This window comes from Drosophila biarmipes, chromosome 3L (genome assembly GCF_025231255.1).
Source record: "Drosophila biarmipes strain raj3 chromosome 3L, RU_DBia_V1.1, whole genome shotgun sequence".
Lineage (NCBI taxonomy): Eukaryota > Metazoa > Arthropoda > Insecta > Diptera > Drosophilidae > Drosophila > Drosophila biarmipes.
The window spans coordinates 1,872,909-1,899,117 of NC_066613.1; the positions used below are offsets into that span (position 1 = coordinate 1,872,909).

At 35.4% G+C, this 26,209-nt stretch overlaps 1 protein-coding gene and 3 long non-coding RNA genes across 21 annotated transcripts in view; 2 read left to right on the forward strand and 2 right to left on the reverse strand.

Moving 5' to 3' along the window:
* Positions 1-6,731, forward strand: part of LOC108028850 (calcium/calmodulin-dependent protein kinase kinase 2) — a 243,822-nt gene extending 237,091 nt beyond the window's left edge. For all 15 annotated transcript variants that reach the window (XM_050886206.1, XM_050886205.1, XM_050886209.1 and 12 more), the window contains one exon: positions 6,554-6,731. The gene's annotated coding sequence lies outside the window, so the exon portion shown is untranslated. The remainder of the gene's footprint in view (positions 1-6,553) is intronic.
* A 3,029-nt stretch (positions 6,732-9,760) lies between these two features.
* LOC108036824 (uncharacterized) lies at positions 9,761-18,200 on the reverse strand. Of its 4 annotated transcripts, none has more exons than XR_007763707.1 (5): positions 18,097-18,200; positions 17,143-17,325; positions 16,120-16,160; positions 15,157-15,344; positions 9,761-9,919 (listed from the first exon to the last, which is right to left on the reverse strand). It is a non-coding gene; the product is annotated as an uncharacterized LOC108036824 (long non-coding RNA). The 4 variants fall into 4 exon arrangements; XR_007763706.1 differs by lacking the exon at positions 18,097-18,200 and adding an exon at positions 18,025-18,095; XR_007763705.1 differs by lacking the exon at positions 18,097-18,200 and adding an exon at positions 17,555-18,012.
* Positions 18,201-20,934: 2,734 nt separating this feature from the next.
* LOC108036823 (uncharacterized) lies at positions 20,935-23,930 on the reverse strand. Its single transcript, XR_001768860.2, has 2 exons — positions 22,859-23,930; positions 20,935-21,112 (listed from the first exon to the last, which is right to left on the reverse strand). It is a non-coding gene; the product is annotated as an uncharacterized LOC108036823 (long non-coding RNA).
* On the forward strand, positions 21,557-22,229 carry LOC127010864 (uncharacterized). The gene is made up of 2 exons (XR_007763713.1): positions 21,557-22,032; positions 22,090-22,229. It is a non-coding gene; the product is annotated as an uncharacterized LOC127010864 (long non-coding RNA).
* Positions 23,931-26,209: the final 2,279 nt, after the last annotated feature.

Below are 26,209 nucleotides of genomic sequence, written 5' to 3' on the forward strand. Positions count from 1 at the left end.
TCCAAGGTCTCTTCGATACCAATAATTGTGTTTTTATTTTCGAAATTCGAACTGCGCCTATGGTGTAAGCAATACATAGTTATCGATAAATCATTGTGAGCTGGACGCTCTGAAAAGAAGACGAATGTAAATATCAAAAGTTTCAGTATAAGTGTTCTTTAAATCAGGTAAGTAGTTTTCACATAATTATACTAATCTTATATAAATTAATATATTAATAATTTAATGCTATTCTCAGACATATCTTCTGTGTATACATATTTATGTATATTAAGAACGTTGGTGATTACATACATACATATTTACGCAGGAATGTGTATCTTACGTTACAGCGTTTTTTAGCAAAACAAATATTATTAACTTTAATTTAAGAAACATCGTTGTATAAAAAAAAAATTGCAAAAGAATTTATTTGTTTTTATTTTTGGTCTTGACATCAAAAAGTTATTCAGTTTCAAATTACTTCAAAATTGTGTCTATGTGACTACATATTCTTTCTACAAAATGCCAATGCGTATTGTCTTTTAGACACCAAATTGATACTTTCAAAAAAATATCAAAATGACACAAGAATAGTGAGAATTTCATGTCTTTCGTATCAGAGATTTTTTGACACTCAACAGTATTGACACCTAAATAATGGCATTAATACTCATTTTTTTGGTGTAGATTAAATAAGGGAAAATTGGGGGAGACTGTTTTAGCCCTTAAACACTTGCTCGCTTGACGAGACTAGACTTTTGCATAATACTTTTTCTATTACAGTCGGATTTAAATAATTTACTTTAACTTTTAAAAGGTATTTATATTTTAATTAATTCACTGGTATAACAATTTTAATTTAATTAGGCACATAAATATAGTTGATAAAATAGGAAAATAGGAAAGGAAATATATGAGACTCGTCGGAAATTATGTATGGAAGGAAGTATCACTGGCCGAGTCGATCTATGCCGTATGAGCGCTGAGATCTTTGAAACTATAAAAGCTAAAAAATTGGTTATTCTGTGCAGCTCAAGTTTGTTTCAGCGGGGTGCCAAGCCCACTCTAACGGCTACAACACTCTTACTCTAACGCTCACAAATGGCCAAAACGATTAAATCAGTCTGCCGCCCACAAACCATATATTCAAATAGGGGGTAGGGGACGCTTAACAATATAAATTTGCTGCTTGTATATACACATTTTTCTGTTGCTACCTTAAATTAAATCAGTCACTCGACTATAGCGTTCTTCTTTGTTTTTGTGTCGTTTTTTTTATATCGCAGATCAAAGCGAGTTTTGCAGGTTTGGGCATATCCATTTGGGTACTTTCAGAAACGGGTACACTATGTTGTAAAACTGCAAAGTGGTGCTGTTTGCATGTATGAACTGACTGAAATTTTCACTGATGAACATGCACTTGAATAAATTTGTAGTAGATTTCTTCATGAATGCATCCAAAACGGAAATGAATCTCTTATTATTATTATTGTTAGCTTTAAGTTAGTTCCCTTTTGGCGTTTATTAAATAAAGTATAAAAGTTCTATTCTAAACAACTCCGGCAACTGCCGTTAAATTCATATTCATTTGATCTTGACTGAGTCTATAGCAAGAAAAAAAGGACAGTTTTCCTTGCAGCATAAACTTCTAGTTCTACAACTGATGAACGACGGCCAACCTGCCCGTCTGGGAAGAAGTTACAGCGAGGTACACCTCCGCGCCCACCAACGTATTAATGTAGCACAACAGCTCTGCATTGAATCACAAACGGCCAGCCGGCCTTTCAGCTAATGTAATGATTGCTGCAAGGGACTGTTCCGACCAACCTGACCAACGCATGATGTTCATGAAGCAGACACTGCAAGTCTTGAAGAATTGCTCGCTTCATTCCTGCATTGATCCCTAGGCGTCGATCAAGTTGTTCTTCCATGTTGCCCATGAAATATATTTGTAAAAATTTATTCTGTGTATCTACGAAAGGTAGTAATGATCCAATTCGATGGTGAATCTGTCCTTGTATCTACAAAATAAAAAACAGACAGTATTAACTGGGTTATAAACACTCTTTCTGTAGGAGAGTAGTATAATACATACCAATAGATAAACTAAGTTATTCTTTAACTACATTCTATGTAAGTACAAAAATAAATACCTTAAATGTCGGATTAAAACCTCCTTCTTCGATAATGTCTGCCCCAAATGACGTCATTTGGAAACAACTTTTGTATTTTCCAGTATTTGCAAGAAAGTGGCGTGATTCTTGTGTTTCGCCGCAAAGCAATGAATACAATGGCTCATGTGGCGGAGTCAACACTGGCAATTTCACTTTACCATTAACACAGCATAATCCAGGCGTTTCTCCGGAAAACTTTAATGCATCACAATACTCGCAAACAATTTCTATTTGCCCAATGCAAACGCTAGGATGCAAGCTGTAATCATTGCTGCAATCGTATCGAAACGCATCTCGATTCAAATCAGCTAAATATCTTGTTCTGCGTCGCAAATTATCTATTTGTTGACTTCTGTTGTTCGCTCGACGATTCTGCATTGCCAACCGAGCTGTTTCACGGGCTGCTTCACTTTGCTCTCGTGATTGAGAAGCACGAAGTCGAGCCATACTATTGCGGAGCTGTTCACGTGCAATTTCTTGTTCTTCTTCAGTCCTTTCATTTGCAGTATTTTGTATTCTTCTTGCATTACGGCTTTGTCAGGAAAGATTCGATCGTCTTGGACGCGGCATTATTAATTAAACTTCACTTCACTTCAATCCACTTGTTAATTATTTATTTAATAGAAATAGTTTTAATATTGATTTCTTACAAATATCAAATTGTCATCCATACGTCATTACATAGCTGTCATTTTACGTCAATTACATAGCTGTCATTTGCGTTTTGTTATTCCAAGTCTGATTCTTTTTTGTTATACCACGTTTTATAGTGACTGGCGTTTCATGTCAAGTAACAGAGGAACGCTGTCGAACGGGATAAAAAGTATCCTATGTCCGTCTCCTGGCTCTAAGCTACCTCCCTACCAATTTTCAGCCAAATCTGTTCTGCCGTTCTTGAGTTATAAGTGGTGTAACTAACACGACTTTCTTTTATATATATAGATTTAAAATTTAAAATGATCTACACAGTATGCCGGCTGATGCTACATAGTTGAACCTGTTTTCAGTTGACAATGGCGATCGGATGGTCGCAGGTATCAAGTGCGTCAGATGCGAACGAATATCTAAAATTTCACACACGGATAAGGAGAAGGTTCAATATTTTACGTAAATTATTTGTCATTCGTTGACTAATATTAGCAGTCGGGATGACATAATTCTTTAAATTAAGCAGCATCTTTACTAGCGTTACTCCCTTTAAGTAACGATGTTTGAATTTTATCAGTTGTACGGATATGTAAATTATATGGATATTTCTGTACAGGTCGAATTATTGTTAATACTGCAAGAGTTTCGGATTTACCGAGCTGTTTTCGCAAAAGATATTGAAGCAATGAACCTGTAAACCATGTTTTTGCCGGAGATCCTCGGCCGTCAACATCCGATATTTTCGACTAAACTAAGAGAAATATGAATGTCTTAGCGCCTAACGTTTTACAAAATTTGGGCCCTAGCATAATAACAGAATTTCTACGTGGAATATTATGCGCCCGGCGCAGACACAGCCAAATAGCAGCAAGATTAGGTTCGTAAAATGCTGGGATCTGCAAATAAAGCTTAAAAAATGGTGAGCAAGAGAACAATTGCATATTTTTACTGATGCGTTAAAAACACCATAAGGAGCAACCACAAACACAAACTTTTCCCAGACTTTAACTATGTGCTGCTCTGTTGGGTGCTCAGCTATCCAACAAAATACAAATGGAAATACAGGACTCGATACAGGACTAGCTCCATAATCTTTTTAGCGCAAATAAGCGCCGCGTCTTTGGCTTACGGAAACTATTAGCCAACAGCCGACATGGTCTTTTAAAAATCAAGGGAAAACCAGACTGCTAGATTGGACGTTTACGATCAGTGCCGTGGATTACTATCTACCACCCTGAGCTTACTATAACGTCTACCGACATTAGAAGAATTAGAAATTATCAAAGTTCACACATAACTGACATTTCTTTAGGCGGCACTACCGCCAGGACCCTGATAGGATAACCACTAACCTAACGGCGTCACTTCAAATTCAAGAAAAAAGGTACGATCAGGCCTGGTCACACGTTAGGAAGAAATTCACAAGGTCAGACAACATTTCAAAAGATACAAGTGAAAAAGAGGAGGCTTAATCATCATAAACCAAGAAATCTGGAAACGAACAAATTTAACTATTCGTCCGATATGGATTATTTCTTGATTGCGGCTTTATCTTCGGCCCTCAAGATTAAGTTTATTTTCTTACCCGTTTCACCTAGATTATATTTACCTGTTATATTTTCGTTTGAAAAATAATGTATCCAAGTAAAGAATCCAACCGCATATTCTTGATCAGGATAACTATAGCCATGTCCAAATATTCGTATGAAGCCACACTGAAATATATTGCTCTCTCCACTACCTAAATATTTGCCAAGAAAATTTTGACATGCTCTAAAGTTTTGCTGCTATCTACATACATCTCACTTGCGCTCCCTTTAGTTGAAGAACGCTTATCATTTATGCAGAAGCTCTACATAGATCCAAAAAGGCGAGAGAAAATGGAACGACAGCGGCACAACAAAATACGAAACGGATTTGCTTTTGTCTCTTTTTCCCAAATGACGATAGAAGTGGTAGCGCTGTAATGAAAGGATATGGGTAGTTTAATTTTAAAATATTTGTATACCTGTTATCCCTAGCTAAATAGGAGAACTAGATTCGTCGAAAAGTATGTTTCAAGTAGAAAGAAAAGTTTCAGACCCTGTAAAGTATTTATACTCTTGATCAGGCACACCAGTTGAGTCGATCTAAGCATATCCGCCTGTCTTTTTGTTTGACTGTCTGTTTGTCCTTATAAACGCTGAGAGAAATTAAGTTATAAAGTAAACAAAAATACATACACATATGTTTTAATATGTTGTTTTGCTTTTGTTGGTCGGAAATAATCAAAAAATGTGAGTGTGTAAAATCTAAATAGGCCTGCAATCTGGTTACTTAAAAATTAATAAATCGGGTAGTTAATTAATATTGTATTATAAAATATTATTGTTAAAGTGTAATAGATTAACCCTCAATACTTCAATACGAATGGAATAATAATTTTGGAGAAGTCTTTAAAAGTTATGTTTATGTTGAAAGTTTATGTTTTGTCACATGAACTGCACCATAAAAGCTACTGCTGAACGAACAGGTAGAACAAATTAGTTTTTAATTTTTATAAATGGTAAATTGAATTCGGGGAGAATATCATAACATCACCACTTGCCGGTCTAGCCAAGGCACTCAACTATAGATAAAAGTAACAAGGAAGAATGCTATAAAGGAGTACCTTGACTATTAGATACCCGTTGCTTAGCTTAAGGGAGCAAAAGGGAAATGGAGATATAAGAACAGCAATCGATATTTTAGGGCGCCAACTACCGGCTATTTCAGTAGATGTTATGTGGGCGGCAGATAGATTTAAGAGTGCCACATTTTTATAAGCAGCAGAGCGCTATTTTAGGACGCCACCTACCGGCTACCGGTTATTTCAGTAGATGTTATGTGGGCGGCAAACAGACTTAACCGTTTATGGGCATTAGAGTGGACGTGAAACAAACTTGCGATGCGCAGGAAACCCAGGAATATGCATGCCACGTTTGACTGTTCTAGCTTTTATAGTTTCCGAGATAACAGCGTTCATAACGATAGACGGAAAGTCGGGCATGGCTAGATAGACTCGGCTAGTGATCCTGCTCACGATTATATATACTTTATGGGTTCGGAAACGCTTCCTTCTACCTGTGATATATTTTCGACGAATGTAGTATACCCTTTTACCCTACGGGTAACGGGTATAAAAACCACAACAATATTAAACGAAATTTATTTTTTTTTTCGGTTTTTGATTCAAATTATAATTATTTCCGGGTTCCTTTAAGATTAAGACTTTAAGATACATTAGCATACACAATTTAAATTATAATTGTACCCGTAACTGGTTCAATAAAAGGTTGAACTAGACTCGTCGGAAAATATGTAACAGGTAAAGAAATTATTTTGAACCCCACAAAGTATATCAAAATCGCTAGCCGAGTAATGTCCATCTGTCTGTCAGTCCTTATAAATTCTGAGATCTCGAAAGCTAGGATTTATTTTGGGATATTTGAAATGTGGTTTCTTATTTTACTATCCAAAATTATTTTTACAATTTAACAAAAATTACTCAGAAACCATTGTTGCGTAAAAATCCTTACAGACGTGTTTCACAGAAGGTTCGATTCTGCTTATTAAGCATCTCACTACAAAAACAAAAAGAAGCGCTTTAGTTGAGTTTGAGTTTAAATAAAAAAAATATATACTTGGCACGCAAAAAATATTTAAAAAAAAGGAAATAAAAACAAATAATGACAAAATAATAATACCCGTGATGCATTTTGTATTTACAGTGAAACTAAAAATGGATCACATAGAATTGCCAATTAAATCGAATGCCGGAAATATAAGTAAGGACGTTGAAATTGAAGTCAAAACTAACAATGATAATTTCGGATTATTGACTGAGCAAACAAGAGGTTGTGATAACGAAAGACTTGAGAAAATAAAATGTGAATTCAATGATTTAAAGCCATTTGACTTTCAATGTAAAACAAAAACTTCAAAAACCATCAAAAACGGAGGGCTCAGAGATGAAAAGAGAATTTTAGACGAAGATAATTTTACTCAAAATCATAAGATTAATGATTTTAAAGTACCGCAGGCCTTATCAAAACTAGGCAATTGTTCAAAAACTTTAATTACCGACAAAAGTTTGTATAAAACCCAGGTTGTCAATCCGTATAAAACAATTATTGCAAATCCTGTGCAAATAAGTACATTGGGTGAACAGGATAGGTTTATTAAATCTCAGTCCTTGGAATTCTACCATGAGCAAAGGTCTGCGACGAGTAACTACCGGATTCCAGACTATCGTTTCCCAACAAAAGTACAAAAGAAGTGTTGCACAGATGTTTCAGAGTTTGCAGAAATGTTGGAATGTGTTCCAAAGACTTTGCTCGTGTTTGGGTACCGAAAGCCTTAAAAAGTGCCCACCAAAACTTCTTCTGCGACCCTACAACATAATACGGCAATAAAACCTCAATCAATTGAAAGTCGTCCTATCTATCCAAATGTGCCATATAGCCCATATAGTAGTCCTTTTGGAAGTCCACATTGCAGTCGAAGACGTCCTTTCAGAGAATGTAGGAGAATATCAATAGAAAAGTCTGGAAGTTTTCTTCAATTAAACCAATATAAATTGATGGAACAAATTGGACAGGTAATATATACTTTTATTTATGGAGTGTTTCACTCTAAAATCCATCCACTCGCCCAAACTGTTAGTAAGAATAAAAATAAAGTCGAAAACTAACAGAAATATGGGCAACAAAAACTTTGAAGGGGATATGGAAGATTAAACCAATTTTTTTTAATTTACTAAAAAAAAATAAAAATTATTTACCCACAGTTATAGTTAATTCAGTCGGCCATTTCCTTGGTTGTGTGCTCCTGCCCTATATTATCCTATGACACCCCTTGACTACTCTGATATCAGCTAAAGAGTTTTTGGGGGTCAGTTAGAGCCATTGCCTGAAAAATTTGCGGTCGGACAAAATGGATACATCTGGATAAAAGAAAAACATCCATCTGGACTGAATCTGTAATATTACTAAAATTAAAGGAAAAACAAAGAAGAACGGCTTAGACGAATGTCTTGACTATCAAATTCCTGTTATTCAGTTTAAGGGAGCAAAAGGAAAATGAAGGCACATAAGCAGCAAAACAACATTGTGAAGCGCAACCTTCCCGCTATCGCAATATACTCGTATATCATTTTTAAAGAGCCCATGGAGCTTCGGTGACAATAAGTTATAACGTTATACCTCATCAAGCGCGATCTGGGCGTACAAACACGAACCGCTTTTACCTTCTATTCAATTTAAACATCGTCTACAACTTTTCCTGCTTTAGCTGGATCGCATAATAGGGTTGGTGCTCTTAGCAGTGAGATCATTCTCCCCTAAAATTGTATTTTCATATTTTTATACCCTTGCAGAGGGTATAATAATTTCAGTCAGAAGTTTGCAACGCAGTGAAGGAGACATTTCCGACCCCATAAAGTATATATATTCATGACCAGCGTCACAAGACAAGTCGATCTAGCCATGTCCGTCTGTCCGACCGTTTCTACGCAAACTAGTCTCTCAGTTTTTAAGCTATCGGGCTGAAACGTACACAAAAGTCTTCCTTCTATTACAGGTAGTATATAGGTCGGAACCAGCCGGATCGGGAAACTATATCTTATAGCTCCCATAGGAACTATTGGGGACAAAAATTTAAAAAAATATATATCTTTGGTGTTTTTTAACATATACCTTTCTAAGCTTGGATAAAACATTTTTAAATAAAACATAAAACATTTTTAATTTCGAATTAAATTTTATCATAATCGGACGACTATGTCATATATCCCCCATAGGAACAATCGGAAAATTAGTGGTAAAATAATATTGAAAAATTATATCTTCCGTGTTTTTTAACTTATAACCTTCTACGCTTGGAAATAACATTTTTTATTTGGTTATCTTACGGATAATATATTTCTAATATGATCAGTATAAAGGTAGAAGGTAAAAGCGGTTCGTGTTTGTACGCCCAGATCGCGCTTGATGAGGTATAACGTTATAACTTATTGTCACCGAAGCTCCATGGGCTCTTTAAAAATGATATACGAGTATATTGCGATAGCGGGAAGGTTGCGCTTCACAATGTTGTTTTGCTGCTTATGTGCCTTCATTTTCCTTTTGCTCCCTTAAACTGAATAACAGGAATTTGATAGTCAAGACATTCGTCTAAGCCGTTCTTCTTTGTTTTTCCTTTAATTTTAGTAATATTACAGATTCAGTCCAGATGGATGTTTTTCTTTTATCCAGATGTATCCATTTTGTCCGACCGCAAATTTTTCAGGCAATGGCTCTAACTGACCCCCAAAAACTCTTTAGCTGATATCAGAGTAGTCAAGGGGTGTCATAGGATAATATAGGGCAGGAGCACACAACCAAGGAAATGGCCGACTGAATTAACTATAACTGTGGGTAAATAATTTTTATTTTTTTTTAGTAAATTAAAAAAAATTGGTTTAATCTTCCATATCCCCTTCAAAGTTTTTGTTGCCCATATTTCTGTTAGTTTTCGACTTTATTTTTATTCTTACTAACAGTTTGGGCGAGTGGATGGATTTTAGAGTGAAACACTCCATAAATAAAAGTATATATTACCTGTCCAATTTGTTCCATCAATTTATATTGGTTTAATTGAAGAAAACTTCCAGACTTTTCTATTGATATTCTCCTACATTCTCTGAAAGGACGTCTTCGACTGCAATGTGGACTTCCAAAAGGACTACTATATGGGCTATATGGCACATTTGGATAGATAGGACGACTTTCAATTGATTGAGGTTTTATTGCCGTATTATGTTGTAGGGTCGCAGAAGAAGTTTTGGTGGGCACTTTTTAAGGCTTTCGGTACCCAAACACGAGCAAAGTCTTTGGAACACATTCCAACATTTCTGCAAACTCTGAAACATCTGTGCAATTAATTAAAAAAGCAGTCGGTCAATAATAAATGGTTTATTTAAATTTTCATGGGATTCAAATCTTTTTCACATGTCCTATATGCGACGCCGATGCCAAATCCAGCTCCAACCCATGCGGGCCATGCTCGTCTTTTAAAAAATAACAGCTACCCGGCAAATCCAAGAAAAAGGCCACCACCTGAAATATAACATAATATCTTTAATTTATGTTTATTGTTTGTCTAACTTATAGACTATAAGGAAATAATTTTCGAATTAAAAACGGCGCTGAGAAAATTATAATATATACCTTGTACTCAAATCTAATGATTATTAATGATCCAGTTCAACCCAAAGCTCGTATACAACGGTTTTAGTTGGTTACCATTAACTCGTATTCGCTGTGAAAGATGCTATAGCATCTCTCGTTGTAGCCAGTAAGCACTAACCAAAGACCAGACTCTCATGCTATCATGCTCACGACACTCTCAATTGACGATTCTTTAACTATGTTTACGAAAAGGAATCTACAGAAAAGACGCATTGCTGACGTGGCTTATAAGCGGGCTATGGCGCTCTGCGGTTGTTGGTGGCTCGTGGATAATGGATTTGATTAACAGGCATGAAAGCTGGATTTCTAATCCTTTTTTTTAAATAATATTTTTGTTGGGTTTTTAAATATATTTTATTTTATTTTATTATTTTTTATTTTATTTTATTTTTCCTATTTTTAATTTTGTTTTCATACCCGAACCATTTTTTTTATATATATTTTGTTTAATTTATTATTGTTTAAATTATGTGTCAAAGATTAAAAAAAAAATATCTAAGCTTACTGACACTTTACATTTCATCAACAATCGACCAAAACATCGATTTAGTATTAAATAAACATCGATGATGTATTACATCAACCTTTTTAACAGTCAATTGAAACATGGGCTTAACACCATAGAGATTGTTAAAAACAAAATGAACACCATGTTCATTTTATCAATTTGTTAAAAAAAAGTCCGATTGCATAAAAAAAGTTTTTCCCCGTCGGTGTTGAAATCCATTGACACCGGCCGTTAGTCAAATGCGAGATTGTGCCCTTATATCAGCAGACCACACGAATTATACACCAACCCAACGAAAGAGCTTTACACGGACAACGCACACTAGCAAGATCGAAAATCCGCACAGAAAATTTTGCCGTACATTCCGTTGTACGGCCGTTACTCATCTCGTAGCTTATATTATCTTTGCACTGACCAATGCCAACATTACGTTAATCTTAATTAACAAAATAAAATACGTTCAACCAAACGCGCTTTAAAGGCCGTAATATAAGAAATATAAGAAAAATATAAGCATATTCCCATGGCTTAGCAACCTCTACCGAGCTCTGGCTGTCACCAGCCTTATCTGTGAGCATACACATTCCTATGTATATGGCCGCTGCTGGCAGCCTATTCTTGAGGCAGCGCAGCCAAAAGCTTCTAACATAAAAAACACTCTCAAATATAACATTAATGAAAAGATTTTATATTGATCCTTAGGCCTTAAGATAAAATACCAAAGAATTTCAAATTTGAAATGGGCAAAGAAAGGACATCCCTGCACACTTACACCACACCTCTCTCTCTCTCTCCTTTTCTTTGTACCACTTTCTATCTTTTCTTACCGCATTCTATCTATCTCTCTTTCCAAAACTTTATCTCTATTTCTCTCTATGTTTCTATAATTCTCTAAATCTCCCACTCTGAATCTCCCCTTCTATCTGTAGGAACTAATCCTTGGAGGTGATGCTAACACTTAGCACACTCATTTAAAACTCCAGCCCGGAACGTAGAATCGCACATCTACATAACCGCAAAACTATAAAGAACCAAATGGAGGTACTACACGAGACTTCTTACGAAAAAACTAACAGTGTCCCTCCGACACACTTATCTAACAGACAAGACTTGTACCGCCCACATTACCATATATTGAAAAAGCGGCTGCATCGCGCTGCTTATATATCTCCATTTCCTTTTTGCTCTCTTATGCTGAGTAACGGGTATCCGATAGTCAAGGCACTCGATTAAAGCATTCTTCGTTGTTACTATTCTATCTAGCATTGTCCGTCTGTCCGTATTATTTATACAGTTATTGTTTACAGTTATTATTCATGCTCCTATAGTTGGAGTTAAAAAGTTTTCCCACGCTCACGCCATAGTTTTCAAGGTAGAACAAAGTCTTAACTGAAATGAATTTGTTTCATCGATACGTATCGATTGATCAAAAAACCTTTGCCACGCCCACAAACGGCCAATACGCTTAAATGTTTCTGCCACCCACATTACCATATTAAAGTGTATCTAAACCTAAATACTCCCTTAAGCCGAGTGACGGGTATCTAATAGTCGTATCTTTTAAAATCTCCAGAAATTTTCATAGGTCCATTCTAGTTCTGTGTTATGTGAGCAACTTTAAATATCTCGATGGTATATTCCCTAACATTAAAAGGCCGCTTCCACTGAGTATCTTTAAAAATCATTACAGAAAATAAACTTTTTACTAAATTCACTAAGGGCAGCTGCACGAAAATCGGGTAGCAAATCGGGTTTTTCGTCTCCTTTAATTTATCTGAACGAGAAACAATGAAAGAGTGCTGTCAGTCACAAAATGTAGCTGTAAAGTGCTAGAACATGGCTTGCTTTTGTATATTGTATTAGCTGTTGAGGCTTTTTTATGGATCTTAGTATGTTTATTAAAAATAGCTGTCACTTTATCGAGTCGAGCCTTGTCAGGGCTAGCTCTCACATTGAGGCCCCAAAAGCCGAATCGCTTAGCATGGACTTTTTCTGTTCGATAAATGTTAGCCGGCACTCGAGAAACCGGCCCTAAACAGACAAGTAGATCTGGTATTGTTTTAGATCCGTCTGAAGTCACGGTATCTAGCATTGACCTACTATTTGTCCCTGAAGACCGATATCATTCCACGTTGTAACTAACAGTTTGTTTCCCCTGCCTCGATACGGTTAATTACTCTAACTAAAACTAGATGCTTTCGTAAATGTAACTATAGTTAACTTAACAACTTGATTTCCCAATACATATGCTTAGATGCTGAAAAAGCTGCGCAACTCGATACGGTTAATTACTCTAACTAAAACTAGATGCTTTCGTAAATGTAACTATAGTTAACTTAACAACTTGATTTCCCAATACATATGCTTAGATGCTGAAAAAGCTGCGCAACTCGATACGGTTAATTACTCTAACTAAAACTAGATGCTTTCGTAAATGTAACTATAGTTAACTTAACAACTTGATTTTCCAATACATATGCTTAGATGTTGAAAAAGCTGCGCAACTATTTTATAGCGTCCCAAACACTTTTTTGAATAAATGCGTTCCTGATAGTCTTCCTTCTTCAAAGTTAGACAGGCCTCATTCGTTTACCAATGAGTTGTAGACTTTAAGCCTTTAAACAAATTTATATAAAAAGTACAAAAACTCGGATGGGCTATCCGATCTGTCACGATATGTGGTTGCTCTTACTTATTTAAACAGCGTAAATTTTAATTTTCAAAGGATCCCATGTAGTTTTTTAATAATATTAATACTAAGCGAAAGTCTACAGCATAGCCATCACCGGTATGAAAATTGTATTAAGGCATCTACGGATCCCAAGTCGCAGACTTATTTACTAACTTATAGCTCTGTTCATTGTTCTAGTCCTAACAACCCCAATAACTTAAATAGGGCAAATTGTATTTTTTCCTTTGTAATTACCGAAAGTTGTTTCCTAAGTGATTTAGAAACTATAACGCCAAACTTTTTTTTTGGGCCTGATGGACTTCCTGGGTGTCTGCTGAAGTTTTGTTTTTTGCTACTATTTGGAAATATTCTCTTATTATTTTACTCTACAAAAAGGGTGCAAAAGTCCAGAACTACAGGGGAATCTCCAAATTGTCCAAAACATTTGAACGCGTTATTACCTCTAATTTGCCACAATTGTGCTCTGACATCTAAGTGTCAACATGGTTTTGTTAAGTGAAGATCGACCAACACTATCCTACTCGAATTGACGTCTTTTGTAATAGATGGACGTTATATACAGCTTTTAGTAAGTCGTTTGCTTCTGTAAACTACCATCTTCTTTTATTCAAACTACAAGATCAGTTTGTGTGTTCAAATAATCTTTTAACTTGGAATTCAAATTCTTTGAATGGTGGATCCCAGGATTATATTCAAAAACGCTGCTTCCAAGTTGGTCTATTTGACATCTTAGTTTACTATGTTTATATTTGATCTTCCCTTTATCGTAACTCACTCTCCTGTATTAATGTATGCTGACGATATTAAGCTTTGTTTATCATTTAATAGTAATGAGTCTGTTTTCTGCTTGCAGTCCAATATTAATATATTCTAGGAAAGGTGTCAGTACAAACAATATTGAATTTAAACTTTCTCAAAAGCAACGTTATGACTTTATAGGGATAGGTCAAAGTTCATGAGCTACTCTTTTCAAAACATTTCTCTGGAGCGAATATACTCCGGTAACGAATAGGGTTTTCTCCTGCACTCTAACTTAAATTTTATTCCCACATAACCTCTACTGTAAATAAAGCTATAAGTGTTTTTGGGTTTAGGAAGCGTTGCTCTACAGAATTTAATGATCCACGCTCTATCAAATAATTATTTCCCTCCCTTGTCCGTCCTTATTAGGTATACTGTTCTTCGCTTAGGAGTCCACAATATCAAGTGCACGTTGACCGTATACCGGCCGTACAGAAATAATTTCTTTTTTTTTTGCCCTACATGGTTTGAATTTGGATAAAAACGTCAGGTTGCCTTCTTACTCAAGTAGTTTGCTAATTATTAATATGCGAACTTTAATAAGTCGTAGTAATATAAATTATTCCGTCCTTTTTTATATAATTTTAATATAAATACACATAGTAAAATCGAAGTCCTTTTGCGCGTTTTCTGTGATTTTTTATTTAAATTAGGCCCATTTCCCAAAAAACATGTAAAACCAGCAGTTACCTATATACGGGTCATTAATCTCACCAAAACCATTTTAAACTTATCAGGTCTTGTTACGCTTGAAGTAATCCTATACAAAGGGGTCATATTCTGATTTATTTTTAGTTTAATATATTTATGCACATATTGAAATTAAAGTCCTTTTGACCGTTTTGTATGCCTTTTATGTATAAAAAAAGCAAATTTCTTGAAAACTTAGCAAAGTTACCAGCAGTTACTTAAAAACGGATCATATTTTCATTCTTTTTAAATATTATATAGTCAACATCTGCAAAGCACGCCATCCTATCCGGCAACTTATTTTTTTTTTATATCAAATGTTTTTGGAATCAAACTTATTTTTAAATGGTTTAGCTGATGAAGAACACTGAAAACTTATTCAAATTATCCAACCCAAGATTCCAGGCCCCTTACCTAATTTGTAAACAACTTCTAGCTGATAACTTCTTAGTCAGCTTTCTCACCAAAATCAGAGTTCTTAATAGTCTTCTCCACTCCAATGAATTCATTCTAATGTTCCAGTTGCGCCGCGCTCTTTGAACTGTAAAGAATTGCTGCTCCACGGTCTTTCTACTGTAAGCAATATCGCCGTGGTCCTTCTACTGTAAGTATTGAGAGCAGTGAATAAGTACAATGCTAAGAAAGTGTTGTGAACTTGTAAATAAGAAAAGTAAGAAAAAAAATAAAAAATAAATTATTTTAACGAATTTGCTAAGAGAATTTTAATTTGCACATATTGAAATCAAAATGCTTATGCTCTTATTATGGGCTTCTTACGTTTAAAGAAAGTTCAAACCAACTTAGAAAACGAAAATTAGGTATTATGTTTAAATGTGTTACGATGTAAGCATTGTAAACTCGTTACTGTTGGTTTATCCCAATTAACATTTTACTAATTAATTCGTGGGCCCAATGAGACATTTGGCGGAATAAAAGTCCAAATAAAATTGTTTAATAATTGCTTAAATTTTGTTTCATTTTAATGGTAACACTCTATGAAGCTCACAAAAGCTTGTTAAACGCTTTCAAATGGCTGTTGTGATCAATTGTGAGCTTTCGAAGTAATCTCATGTTTTTCACGTGTGTATGCATATTTTTGAGGTTAATTGTGAGTCGCGTTTAATAATTTGAAAAATACTCAAATTGACAATTTTTTTAGTGAAGTAACCATTGTTTTCGTTAAACTAAGGTATGTACTAAATGTAAATAATGTGTTCGTGATTAGTCTATGTATGTGTAGCCTAAAAATATATTGTTATTAATATGCTTTTGATTCATAGTCTATTACACTTTATAGGGCGAATGTCAGTCCCTAGGAGATGTCTTTTTGCCTTGTGGCTTAGCGAAAGTGTAGCAGAAAAAAATGTTGGTGCTTACCGAATATGTGTTCGGGCAAATTTCAAAAAGCAGCTGTTTATCTGAAGTTGAACAACAAGAAATTAAAAAGAAATTGTCAAATTTTGGTAGCCGGCATACAACAAAATGGAAAACATTCCATTACAACAAAGCATTTTTTGAAAAAAAAAAATCAGAAATGGTTTGATATGCCACTGATATTACATAATGTAACGTCAACTATTGATATTGGCAGACCAAGGAAGAATTTTGGTGATCTGTGATATGGGCTGTCAACCCTTCATGCCTGGATACGATTTTCCGAATGTATTTTACACATTTTTTATCGACTTTCAATTAGAGAGGAAATGGGAAATGAAATTTCGCTCATATGCTATGGAAACGGCCGAATTATACCCATGGTATTACATGCCCGCGTCCATTCACAAAATATTTATTCATGGTGCAGACGTCATAAACCATGTAAGTCTGCCTATTGGATTAATGTCTGAAGAGGCACTCAAAGCCAGGAATAAAGATTTCAGGAGAATACGACTGAACCACTCTAGGAAAGACAAAAGAGTTAATACGATGCAAGATGTTATAAATGGGTTATTTATTTTTAATAACATCCTTATCTAAGCCATCACAGTTATCCAAAAGCCCGTTAATGTAGATAAGGATGTTATCAAGCTGCTTGCTTTTCCTAACAATTTATTGGTCGACTCGGACACATCGGATTCTGAATAGCCCTAATATATATGTTTATAATTTTTTAAAGTTATTCGTATTATTTTCATATAACGGTTTATGGAATTTAAAATGTTTAAAAATATATTTTTTGAAAGACTATAAAGTTACAAAATTCACTATATTTTTTATATGAAATGTATGAGATTTACTTAAGGTAACACATTAATATAGGATATGTCAAGATTAAGTTAAATTTTCAATAAAATATAAATTTATTACCCGAGTTGTTATTAAAATTCCACTAGCAGAGATACTTGGCCCACTGTGTAACGCTCCGAATATATAAATTTCCTTTTTAAATTGATTTCTCACCTGAGTAATTATAAAAGCAGTCAGTCAATAATAAGTGGTTTATTTAAATTTTCATGGGATTCAAATCTTTTTGACATGTCCTATATGCGACGCCGATGCCAAATCCTGCTCCAACCCATGCGGGCCATGCTCGTCTTTTAAAAAATAACAGCTACCCGGCAAATCCAAGAAAAAGGCCACCACCTGAAATATAACATAATATCTTTAATTTATGTTTATTGTTTGTCTAGCTTATAGACTATAAGGAAATAATTTTCGAATTAAAAACGGCGCTGAGAAAATTATAATATATACCTTGTACTCAAATCTAATGATTATTAATGATATTATAAGCGGGCTATGGCGCTCTGCGGTTGTTGGTGGCTCGTGGATAATGGATTTGATTAACAGGCATGAAAGCTGGATTTCTAACCTTTTTTTTAAATAATATTTTTGTTGGGTTTTTATATATATATATATTTTAGGTTTTTTTTTATTTTTCCTATTTTTAATTTTGTTTTCATACCCGAACCATTTTTTAGATATATTTTGTTTAAGTTATTATTGTTTAAATTATGTGTCAAAGATTTAAAAAAATATCTAAGCTTACTGACACTTTACATTTCAATAACAATCGACCAAAACATCGATTTAGTATTAAATAAACATCGATGATGTATTACATCAACCTTTTTAAACAGTCAATTGAAACATGGGCTTAACACCATAGAGATTGTTAAAAACAAAATGAACACCATGTTCATTTTATCAATTTGTTAAAAAAAAGTCCGATTGCATAAAAAAAGTTTTTCCCCGTCGGTGTTGAAATCCATTGACACCGGCCGTTAGTCAAATGCGAGATTGTGCCCTTATATCAGCAGACCACACGAATTATACACCAACCCAACGAAAGACCTTTACACGGACAACGCACACTAGCAAGATCGAAAATCCGCACAGAAAATTTTGCCGTACATTCCGTTGTACGGCCGTTACTCATCTCGTAGCTTATATTATCTTTGCACTGACCAATGCCAACATTACGTTAATCTTAATTAACAAAATAAAATACGTTCAACCAATCGCGCTTTAAAGGCCGAAATGTAAGAAATATAAGAGAAAGGACATCCCTGCACACTTACACCACACCTCTCTCTCTCTCTCCTTTTCTTTGTACCACTTTCTATCTTTTCTTACCGCATTCTATCTATCTCTCTTTCCAAGACTTTATTTCTATTTCTCTCTATGTCTCTATAATTCTCTAAATCTCCCACTCTCAATCTCCCCTTCTATCTCTAGGAACTAATCCTTGGAGGTGATGCTAACACTTAGCACACTCACTTAAAACTCCAGCCTGGAACGTAGAATCGCACATCTACATCACCGCGGTTATGTAGAACTTAAAATATCTCAAGATTGCCCTCCCGCCGAAGACATCGCAAAACTATAACAGACAAGTCTTGTGCCGCCCACATTACCATATATTGAAAAAGCGTCTGGATGGCGCTGATTATATACATATATCCATTTCCTTTTTGCTCTCTTATGCTGAGTAACGGGTATCCGATAGTCAAGGCACTCGATTAAAGCATTCTTCGTTGTTACTATTTTAAATCTTCAAAAATTTCCATAAGTCTATTCATGTTCTTTGCTACGGTGGGAAACTTAACATAGCGCTATGGTTAGTGTCTTGTATATGTTGTACTAGATTTGTTCATATTAAAATTTGTCAAGTGGAATTCAGAATATTAGGACCAAACTTTTTCCAAACTATCTATTGTATCCCCGTTACTCGTAGAAGGGTTTCAGACAAAAAGTACATTCCTGATTAGGTTCGCCAGCCGATTCTATCTAGCATTGTCCGTCTGTCCGTATCAACGCAGAGATCTCTCCTATAGTTGGAGTTAAAAAGTTTTCCCACAAAGTTTTAACTGAAATGAATTTGTTTCATCGATACGTATCGATTGGAAAAACCTTTGCCACGCCCACAAACGGCCAATACGCTTAAATGTTTCTGCCACCCACATTACCATATATTAAAATGTATCTAAACCTAAATACTCCCTTAAGCCGAGTGACGGGTCGTATCTTTTAAAATCTCCAGAAATTTTCATAGGTCCATTCTAGTTCTGTGTTATAGTGGGCAACTTTAAATATCTCGAAGGTATATTCCCTAACAATTAAAGGCCGCTTCCACTGAGTATTTTTGAAAAACATTACAGAAAATAAACTTTTTACTAAATTCACTAAAGGCAGCTGGACGAAAATCGGTTAGCAAATCGGGTTTTTCGTCTCCTTTAATTTATCTGAACGAGAAACAATGAAAGATTGCTGTCAGTCACAAAATGTAGCTGTAAAGTGCCAGAACATGGCTTGCTTTTGTATATTGTATTAGCTGTTTAGGCTTTATTATGGATCTTAGATTTAATAAAACTTTATTTTCAAACATTTAAAAAAGTTTATTTTTTTAATGCCATAATAATTATTGGTCAATTAGTAAAAACATCATAGAAAACATCAATTAGTAAAAGCATCATACAAATATTTTTAAACATTCCAAAAGTATAGATTATGGACTAAGTGCATCTTTTAAAAAAAATGTAAGAAATTACATATTTTGACCCATATAACTCCGATAAATCGCACAATTTCGCAAAACCTTTTAAATGGAGATTGAAATTTAGACCTTGCGAATAGTCCTCAAAGAATGCTTTAAAATTACGCATACGACATATGTTCCAACCAGAACTTTTTTCGAAAAAATCTATATCCCACCCCTCAGTTTGTCAGCATTCAAAGATTTCCAAGATGTTTTTGGTTGGATAACTAAAGTCCGAATTTGACACAACGGGTTTACCATCTGAGAGATATGTGTTATCTAGATTTTCCTGAAAAGCGTCGTTACAAACCGCCAAAGACGTAACTCAAATGCTAGATACCATATGGAATCAAGGGGTATTCCAGACCAACCTCAACTTCATATTATTAAATTTTAGCCTAAAAAAAATTTAATAAAAACGGAGTGCTTTACAGTGGGAAATAACGGGCCCCCTCTACAGCGAAACAGTTCAGTTTTCCGATTAGTCCCAAAAGGATGTAATGCATTTTCTTTGGTCACGGGTAGTCGCGAAATATAAATTTGGAGCAGCGTTAACGAAGCGAGAAAAGTTTCCTACAATACTTATGCTTATGCTAATTATTTTTTAAACAATAAATCAAAATATATAATTGAACATTGCCTTACGTCCTTCCTTATTTGGGTATACAACTCTTTACAAAGGGTCCATAATGAAATTTTTTTTCAAAAATAAGTATGATTATTTACGAACTGTATTTAATGACTTATTATGCAACTTGAGGATTACAATACCTTATTGTCAATATTTTCAAAAACTAAATACAATTTGATCTTGAACGACCACGTAAATTTTGGTTCTAGCAACTTGAACAGTTTTTCAATTTTCAAAGCTTTTAAAGTAGTACTGAAAGGGGACAAACAAATTTTAGAAATGAAACCAAGTCAGGGCCACCCTTTTGAAAATGAGATGTTTGATCAAGGGCAACAGTGCGCATGAAATATAAACTTTAAAAACAATTCGCGTTTTATTTTTAAAATTCATTTGATATACATTAAATACCTCAACGAGGTAACGAAATTTAGATATTATGTTTAAATCTGTTTCGATGTAAACATTGTACGCTCGTTTCTGTTGGTCTATCCCAATTAACATTTTACCGTGTCACGAACGCTCCGAATATATAAATTTCCTTTTAAAATTGATTTCTCATCTGAGCAATTATAAAAGCAGTCAGTCAATAATAAATGGTTTATTTAAATTTTCATGGGATCATTATCACTTAAAAGCATTCAAATCTTTTTCACATGTCTTATATGCGACGCCGATGCCAAATCCAGCTCCAACCCATGCGGGCCATGCTCGTCTTTTAAAAAATAACAGCGACCCGGCAAATCCAAGAAAAAGGCCACCACCTGAAATATAATAATAATATCTTAATGTAATGTTTATAGTTTATTATCTAACTCTTAAGATTTTGTATTTTTCTTTAAATTTATTTTTCCGGCTAGGCTATAAGGAAATAATGTAAGAAATAAATAAATATTACTAAAGCTACCAATAATGCTTACAAATTGCACACCGTGTTACTAACGTTTATTATTTCTTATAACTGCAAGGGTATACAAACTTCGGCTTGCCGAACTTAACTTCATTTCTTGTTTTATATCACTCCTATCCTATCCTATCCCAAGAATTTTAAAGTGACAAATTGAAGTTATTTTTTCTCAGTGATTATGACCATTATTCGAGACAGTAGCAAGAAATATATATTCTTATTATATACACATATGTACTTTATAGGATCCCTTCAGTTCTGCAGGAGTTCCCGTCGCCGGTGCATGTCCGAGCGCAAAAAGCTGTTTTGTTTTTTTTTTCGGCATAAAACTGTACGCTGCTGTCGACGTCAGCCGAGAATTCGGAGCAGCGTAGAAGACTTCCGACGAAAGCATTTTGGCAAAAAAGAGAGGCAGATCTTCAGATATTACCCTCTCTTTCTGTGTCTTATAATCTGACAGCCATCGGCTCTCAGAGAGCAACATTCGGCCGGTGATATCTTTTGCGTCTCTCCGTTATGTTTAGAAAAAAAACCAAAAGAAGAAGAAGACCTGGTGCATTCTGTTTGAGTTATGAAAAGTGAAGCAGCGGCTGTTTAAATTGTGCGCTGAGACACATTCAAATTTATTATAAGTGATATTTAAAAAAAAAAAATCAAGTCAGGAAAGTGCTTCCTTAAGTTGAAGATGTGCGTTGATCCTTTATAGGTTTTATAACATGACCCAAAAAATTCCGGTTCCGTTACCCAAAAGTGGCGTGATGAAAGCAGTTTGAAAAGGTAAATATACAAGTATACAAGTAAAACATATTTTTTAAGCACATGCCCTTTTTTCAGGAGCGTTGGACCGGGATTCGAAGGACTCGAAAAGAAAAGCAATTTTAAATTTTAAAAGCAAATTATCCAAAAAAAAAAAATAGACTTCTCAATAATAATTGTACTTCTACAGAAAATGTAAATGATATAAATGAAGTTAATTAATATGTATTTAATAATTACCGACGGGATTTCCCTGGGACGTGTCCCGTGCACAGGAAAGTCCCTTGCACGAGAAAATGCATGGGGATTTTCCTAGCGCGTTTCCTGTGCATGGAAAAATCACGAATTTCCGATGGGATTTCGCCGGGACGTGTCCCTTGCACGGGAAAGCCCCTGGAAAAATGAGTATAAAGAACAGGGGAAATCCTGGGGGACTTCGATAAAAAAATGTCCTGTATATTTTCCCCTAGGAAAAACGGACATCCCATACAATTTTCCGATGGGAAAACTCCACCGTGCGCCAGAACTTTTATTTTGGAACTGAAGGGGTGGGAAACGCAAGGGTATACAAATCAAAAAGCATTTTAATCTGTGAGTCTGTGGCTATGGCTCTACAGATATCTGATAGCCAGGTGAAATAAAAAAGTGCGCCGGAGTCGGAACACATTCCATCTCACCATTATACTTTGTAACGGCATCGAATATCAAAAAAATACTTTCTACATTGTAAGTTTTGGTATGACTTTTGTAAATAAAAATTCAATTTTTTTCCTAAAATGGTTTCATGGAATATCTATAGCATAAACACATACTTGTAAGCATATGTTACATAAAGGCCATTACTCACATCCTTTAACTAATGTGTCGGAGACACAACGATCCATTTGTTTTCCAATTCCTTCTTCAGAAAACGCATTAGACATATTTAAACTTTCTTAAATTTTTATTGTTTAAAATGTATTGTCTTTTTTTGTGTAATCAGTACGGCTTGCTGTGTTAATCACCTTTTGTACATATTTATCAGATTTAGGCGCGGTTTTCACTATTCGCTATTTTAGTATTTTAGGACTGCCTTGGATAATACCCTATTTCCACGAATGCGCCACACGTTTAACGCACTCTCCTTAAGACTTATCTTGTGCGATATTTTTCCATTCTGGCAGCATTTTCAATATGACTGACTCTGCGCTGAATTTTGAGCAGCTGCAAAATACAATTTTGAAACATTTTTGAAGTTGGGTACTCTTTTAAATAACATTATCTTTAGCAAATAATGTACTTTGTGTTGCAACAGTTGCCAGGTCTTGGCAAGGACATAATTTCCTTCAAATAAACATATGAACATTTCCTTCACGATCAGATAATTTGCTGAGTTTTGAGACGTTGAAAAAATCCTTGGTGCTGCACCGACAACAATTTCCCCATAACTCAGCTTTTGGAGTGCAAACTTCAAGTGCAGAAATCAACCAAATTCATAAAACCATAAAAACTCCACTCGTAAAATATTAATTAGCCGGTTTATTTCGATGAGGCGATTTGTATCGACTTTTTATCATTTCTTAAAGCACGTGTATTTCTAGTCAATAAACCTTCATTGTAGTGTGACTATAGTACACCCTCATCGCTTGTAGCAAGGTCATACTGTCAAGCAGCGAAAAATTGTACCAATTTAAAAAAGACGAATCGGCTGGTACATTAAGAAATGCAAACAAATGGGATGTTATTGATATCTCGGACCAACTCCATCAAGGTCCATGTTGGTGTTTAAAAAATATGAACTTCATTGCAGATGGCACCAAAACTTGTTGGTTGTTATGTGCTAAACGACAAAAATCTGTACAAATTGTGAATTTAGCAAAGCTGTGTACATTAAGACTGATAACGATAGGCGAAACATCGATACACGACTATCGACGACACGTAAGCTCAAGGAATCGTGCAGCTTAATCAAGTCATGGAACTGTATCCTCAAACCGGATAACTTCCAAATGAACCAAGGTTTAAATTCGGAAAGTTTGAGTGGTTTTTGGCGGAGAGAGGCTTGGAAAACTAAAACTAGCAAGAGTGATTAAAGGGTTCTGTTGGGAAAAAAAAATATTTGCAGAAGTTAAATTCCTACCCAGTGAGTGATAAAAAATACCTGTTGATGTGAGTGCAGTTAAAATATAAATATTTGTATTATATTCCGTGAGGGATAAGCCTGGGTCAGGAAAAGAGACTTACGTAAATAGAGACGAAGACCAGCCACCAGGAGGAGATCTACATTTTCGACCAGAAAATTGGACACTCATCCCCGGGTGGTCACAGGTTTTTATTCACCCCTTAGAATTATATTTATCACAGAAAAATAAAACTTATTCCCGAAAACTGCAAAGGGCAAACCAAGTCAGCAAGCCGAATATAAAATATAAAAATTGAGATATCTCAGATTATGTAACCCGCCTAAACTAATTTTTTTATACTTACATATATCTATTTAAATTATTTATTTATGTAACCTATTTATTCATACAAACCCAAAACTATTGGAACATTGTTTATTGTTATTTATTTATTGATTCATATATACATGTACTCCCTGTAACAGTTCGGTACCGTAGGTAGGATTATTAAATGTTAAAATTTAAGTTGTAATTCTGAATTATAATGTGAAAACAAAATGAAGTGTTGTGAATAGAAATTCGGGTTGGGGGGTGAGATGAGTTAGGCGAGGTAGCACGACCCACAAAACAGAATTGGGAGATGTGTCCAAAAAAAGGTCGCAGGATACACACATGGTTGGGAGGGACTCCAGGACCACGATAAGATCTGTGTTGTCCAGTCCAGATGTTCAAGGAAAAGCTGTCGTGAAGATTGCCGTTGTCCGAGTTTTGAATTTCCGTTTCGGTTTTGTTGTGTCTGATGCGTAGACAACATTGTTGGTTGTTCCCCTCCCTGGGACGGTCGATGGCTAGCCGGCATCTACACTGCGCAAAAAGCAGGCTACGACAAATGGCGCCCAATTAAATAGAAGATTCATCAGTATGTGAAAGGAAAAGAAAACAACTGCCTTTTCTTATATGTTGTCTGTGGTAAAGTAAATTTGTAATAACTTATCTAAATTTGTTGTCTATGTTTGGAGTTGGTGTGTTCCATGTACACTGTGAATAAAGTGTGACATCGTTGCCCAGCAAATTTCAATACGAGGCTGAAAGATAAGGATTACGTAAATTAGTGAAATCGTTTAAATAAGTATGAAAAATTGACACGAACGGATTGGAAACTGAAGGAAAGAAGAGAAAAGTTAGTAAAGTGAGTAATGTAAGTAGCTAGCTAGCCCCAGATTAGAAAATTTTGAAGAAAGAGATAAGAAAAACAAATATACATAAGAAAGGAATTAGGATATGCCAAATAGTGATAGGAATAGAGTTCAAATCGGAAGAAAATTGAGGAGAAGTTTCGAGTTCATCCGGAATAGGGGACCAGCAGGATTGACTCCGCCAGTAACTCGCTCACAAGCAAATCAAGAGGAGAAATTGGAGAACATATCGGCACTCGAAGGCATGGAGTCGCTAAGGGAGCAGAATCCTGAAGGAATGGGAAACGGAAGTCCAGGAGAAACTAGTGGTCTTCAGTCGGTAGGCGGAACTGGGGCCATACCAAAGTCTTTGCCATCTGAAATAAAGTCAGGGGTTAACGCAGCACTGGTTCAAGCACAACATACGTACCAAGTGGGAATGTCGACGGAATAGGAAATGTTCAAACAGCAGATGCAGCAGGATATGATGCAGTTCATGAAGGACATTAATGACGCAGGATGGCAGGCATCTACCTAGGTTCGCCAGGCCCAAGAACAACAAGTTGGACAGGCCCAAATACCCTCTTCGGGGACGCCGATGCCGGCAAACCGCTCGAATGGGTCTCACACGACGCCGCCAGAACATCCTCCTGCTAACGGTTGGACACAGTACAACTTCAATCCAAGACCAGATTAGCGTCGGTCAAGCGGTGTAGGAGGCGATTCTGCGTTTAAAGTCGGCCAACTGCGGAAGTGGGGGCTCAACTTCGATGGAAGTCCCAGAAGCATGCCCGTGTCAGAATTTATATTCCGCCTCGAACATCTGCAAAGGTCGTACCAAGTGCCATGGAAGGAGGTCCTAAGAGAATTTCACGTATTAGTGGAAGGACAAGCCAAGAAATGGTACTAGATGTACGTGAG